Source organism: Littorina saxatilis, unplaced genomic scaffold, assembly GCF_037325665.1.
Source record: "Littorina saxatilis isolate snail1 unplaced genomic scaffold, US_GU_Lsax_2.0 scaffold_2492, whole genome shotgun sequence".
In the NCBI taxonomy this organism is placed as follows: domain Eukaryota; kingdom Metazoa; phylum Mollusca; class Gastropoda; order Littorinimorpha; family Littorinidae; genus Littorina; species Littorina saxatilis.
The window spans coordinates 1-5,058 of record NW_027127404.1 but is presented as its reverse complement, the minus strand read 5'-3'; the positions used below and the strand labels follow the sequence as shown (position 1 = coordinate 5,058).

Sequence of the window (5,058 nt, the reverse complement as noted above, 5' to 3'; positions counted from 1 at the left end):
TCATGTTCCTCTTACTTGCTCATCTATTTGGTTTTATTGGTGATCCTGAAAGGTTCCACTTTTTAAAGTGTAACTAAACAAGCAAAAAGGAAAAACGTCGTTCAGCAACCTTTACACTTTGATATGAAGAAGGGCCTCATATACTGTCGAACTGCGAAAAAAAAAAATTTTTCTCTCACTCTGACACTGTTTGACGGACATGTGAAGTGCGCGCCAGGAACGACAATCTTCTTAGTTTACCTGATTAATGCCCTTAATTTTTGGTTCTGGTACTTTCAGTTCCGGCTGTTGTCATCAATCTACCAAAATAAAAGATCAAACGGAGTTTTCGATTTTTATTTCATGGTTCAGAAAAATATTGCTTATTTTCTGAAGTCAACCGTTTTAGCGAATCTTTCTTTGATTCTTAAAAGTCATTTCAGATTTTTGAAAAATAGTTAACGGTTAGTAATTACCAATACATCGTAAACAAACATATCGATTGGTTTTGGTAAGAAGACACAAGTGCGATGAATGTGGTACCAGTATTTTTGTGGTAAGTAAGGATGCATTTCTTTGCTGTAAGCACATTTATAATGCACATTTAATCTGTTTAGCAACATAAACGAAAGCATGGTACAGTGCCGCTTGTTTGTGGTCTATCTTTTCGCGGCAGATGCGTAACAATTAGGGTCTCAGTTGGAAAAAGCTGCTCGGAACCAGAGCAGATTTGGCTTGGGTTCTTTGAGTGTGAATGATCGACGAGTGGCTTGACATTTTTAACGAATCATTACTGTAGTCTACTTGAAACCATCATCTGTTTCTGAATTTGTCATCAGTTATGATTGAGCAGTCTCATAGGAATCGTCCATAAAATGTTAAACTGAAAAAGGGCAGACGATTCTGAATCACACAGGCTGGTGTACAAAATCAGATCTAAAACGATATTTTGAACTGCGACGTCTGCGTAAATGCCCTGTAACAAAATACCTTGTCCTGGTCATGTGTATACACATCAGCTTCTATTGGGAAGATCAGTATTTTATATTAATCACAAATACAAGATTAGAAATAGTTCTGAAGATCGCCAGCTTTGATTTCAGTTTCAGCGGCAAACTAGCAGATCTGTCCAAACCGGAATCGTTTCATGGTTGAAACTTGAATAATCCCAAATAGATCTGAGTGGGGGTAAGTTTTATAGTATTTAATTTTTTTACGGCAGTTTTATTTAAAGATAGTGTAGTGGATGTCTCTGGTGAAGACTACAGTTATATGAATTTTTTTGTTGTAATATTAAAATGATTGTTCTTTATTTACACAATTGAATAATTTGTATTTATTTGTTTGCAGATGACGGCATACTGAGTGCTCCAAGAACATACGCCTGCTGGCATTTTGTGTCTTTTCTGAAGACGTCGAGGCAAGCAGAAGTCACGGTCCTGGCCACACACACACAATGACATGAACAAGAAATGATATTTTTTCATGGGCATATCCAGTATTAAAACTTTATTACCATGCAAACGCAACGATAAGAATTTAGAGAAGGTCATCGGTCACACACACACACACACACACTGGGCGGATCCGGCCTTTGTATTCTAAGTGACGATTTTGGAAAGAAGTTGGCTAATTAGTTTGCTCAGGTTGCGCCAGATCTATCAGTTGTCCTTGTTGTGATTCAAATTTTTCTTCTTAATATAATTATTTACTTTTTTGGAAGGTGTATTAGGGGATGTTTCTTGGCTCGGATTGATCCATTTTCCTTGTTTTTATCAACATTTGTCGGACCCCCCCCCCCCCCCCCCCCCCCCCCCCCCCCCCCCAAGGAGGTTGAACGCTTCGCGTCTTCAACTAAACGCTTCGCGTCGTCAAATTGTCCCTGAAAGAAATTTGGAATCTCCCCCTTAAAAATGATGTGATCCGCCCCTGCACACACACAAATAGAGAAGTAATAAATGGATACAGTTTTTCTTTATTTAAATTACAATCAGATGTGGTCGTAGAACTGTAAACAAACCCTAGCATGATATACTTTTTGTGTGATGTTTCGGTCAATATCTTTATTTTCCTTTCAGAAATACATTGGCGTTTTGAATGTCAAGGGAAGTGATACAAATGCTGCAGCGGGCTATCAAGAACGCGAAGGCAAACAAGGTAAATACCTACTTCTGACATTAGTTTACTTATTAACTCTTTCTATACTGGCCATTATCTCCCCAGTCACTCCCCAGAAACTGGCCATTTGCATGGGTTTGCAAAAAATTCTCAAAAATAAACAAAACAAGATGCAGCCTTCAAACTCATAGGTTTTATTGTGAATATATTGCTAAAACATATGCCAAAGTTTGGTTTCATTGTTGTGAAAAAAAATAAAAATATGATGTCCAGAATTTATGGGTATATTTTACGCAATACGAACAAGGGGGTATGTATTTTGACTTAGAAGCATTTTTTCTTATGAAGGCTCTGTTTGCAACAAAACTGTTTCTGTTTACTTGTATGAAGATTGTGCTTACACAAAAACATAACAAATACAAACTGATTTTCCATTTGGTGGTCATGTAAGCATTGTGAACATGTCCGAAAAATCTGATCACACACCATGTGGTCGACATGCAGACCTGAACGGCCAGTGTATGGTGGCAGAGTTGGAAAATAGGAAAAGATGCCAATCCTTCATCAAAAACCGAAGAAAATCGTCATTGTAATAAGTTTGCTTTATTCTAAATCAAACGACTAGGATAGATGACAGACACAACGACAAACACATTCAATTCTATGTAAAACATACACAATGCTCACGTTTGTTTGTTTGTTTGTTTATTTGTTGCTTAACGTCCAGCCGACCACGCAGAGCCATATCAGGACGAGGAAGGGGGGGATGAAGGGGGCCACTTGTCAAGCGATTCCTGTTTACAAATGCACTAACCCATTACTTGTGTCCCAGCAGGCTTTAGTAAAACTAAATTAATACCTACTGGAAGATTACCAGTTTCCAGTATGTTAAAATAGGCTTAACCTATCTACTGCTGGACTTACATCAGAACACTAACAGATTAAACTATACATGAATCGCGAGACAAGCGGCAAGAGAAGAGATTTTTGGAAAAAATACAGGTGAATGAGCAAGAAGGCAGAAAAAAGAAAAGAATTCATGAAGAAAAAGAGAGCATGACAGGAAAGAGGAACCAAAAATCTACCTAACAGCAAACTAGAAAGCTCCTGCGGTTCCAAGAACAGGAGGGGCCTTTAATTTCATAACCGCAGTGCCCCACTGCGAGGAATGCTCACGTTAACAAGCTGGCCATAACAATGTGCCCATCGTGCATGAAGTGTGGCTTTGGTCGGATCAGTAGCCGTGCTTTGTCTGCGATACTAAACATGAAATTTTGTTAAAGCGACGATTTAGCAATGTTGTTGTTGCTGCTGCTGCTGTCTGTTCTTGTCACGACATCTCGTTTTTTTCCCTCCTGATTCTGAGAAGAAGCTGTTTAATTGTGATATCAGGCCCAGGAACCCCTGATTTTCACTTGGAGCATTCTCAAAGAAACTTAGCGTATGTTAAGAAAAATGAGTGTTCTCCACACTTTGTCTTTTGTTGTTCGTTGTCGTTGCATGTCTACCGTTCCACAGCCACCTACTATAGCTGATGGGGTCTATGTCGACCAAAAGAATGGGATTCACTGTAGGTCGAGTTCCTGTAGGTGGATTCTCTGTATACCTAAGACTTTAAAATTGGCAATCTTGTATACAGGGAATACCACAGGGTGTAGTTCCTGTAGCGTTTTGCTAATATCAATGAAAGTCACGTGATGCTTAGCGACATCGTTAGAATTTGATGTTTTTCGATCTTTTTTTTTATATTTCTTAGAAATTCGAGTATGGTTTGCAAGTTTTATTGAAAAACTGCACCCTGTGGGATTCCCTGTATACTAGATTGCCAATTTTAAAGTCTTAGGTATACAGGGAATCCACCTACAGGAACTCGACCTACAGACATAGACCCCATCAGCCCTACTATAAGTGCAAGTGTTAAATGACGTATTCAGGCATGAAAATTCTCCGTATTTTCCGTATTTCTGAAAAGAATAAACCGTATTTTTTTTTATTTTCCGTATTTTTCCTTTTTTTAATTTTTTAAAAATTTTTTTTAATTTTTTTAATTTTTTTTAAATTTTTTTATTTATTTATTTAATTTTTTTTCCAAGTCATAGTTATAGTAAAATAGTTTTGGGGCCATGTTTGAATCCAATTTTAAGGCTCAGATAGCCCCAGATTGCACCAAATTGCACCCTTGAAAAAAAAAATTCCGGGGGGGGCATGCCCCCGGACCCCCCTAGAAGTCTTGGCGCTTCGCGCCTGTGAAACTTGGCGCTTCGCGCCTGCGAAACTTGGCGCTACGCGCCGGCGAAACTTGGCGCTATGCGCCTTCGAATTTTTTTTTCAGTATTTTTTTTTTTTTTTTCAGTTTTCATGCCTGGTATTTCCACAAAAGACTGCTTTCAGAGAATCAGGTGATGCCAATGACAGGTAAGGACATGTGGTAATACATACTACGTTTTGGAACCAGGGAAAATGCAGCACAAATTATTTATCAACCAAATTGATTGACTTGTGCACCACGACAAAAGTTTTCTTTGATCCATAAAAGGTCTTTTGCCAGAAAAATTGCTCTGAACATCAAGTACCCTGCAAGGTGTCACACATTTACATTATTGAAATAAAAAGAAAACACACCAGTAACCAGGTTAGGTACTTAATATCTATAATCAATATCTCGGCACGTTACTGCCTTCTTCGGGATGGTAAGCTGAACATTATTGAACAAAATAATCAGTTTAGATTGTATACTTTGATTCCTGAACGAAGAAGCAGAGGTACTGCATACAACTAGGACTGTAATATCAGCTTTTGCCTGAAACACACACACATACACTTATAAAATTAATGCAATGTCATTGTATGAAGCCAGAACAATCACTAACTTACATAGTTGGTCACACAATTACCCATCACTGAACAATAAATCGAAGTCGGGTGGATTCAATGACTAAAGCAGTAAAGGCTTTGAAAAAA

The 5,058-nt window shown here is 38.2% G+C and overlaps 1 long non-coding RNA gene across 1 annotated transcript; it reads left to right on the top strand.

Moving 5' to 3' along the window:
• Positions 1-2,026: 2,026 nt before the first annotated feature.
• On the top strand, positions 2,027-4,633 carry LOC138955872 (uncharacterized). The gene is made up of 2 exons (XR_011452412.1): positions 2,027-2,136; positions 4,451-4,633. It is a non-coding gene; the product is annotated as an uncharacterized lncRNA (long non-coding RNA).
• Positions 4,634-5,058: the final 425 nt, after the last annotated feature.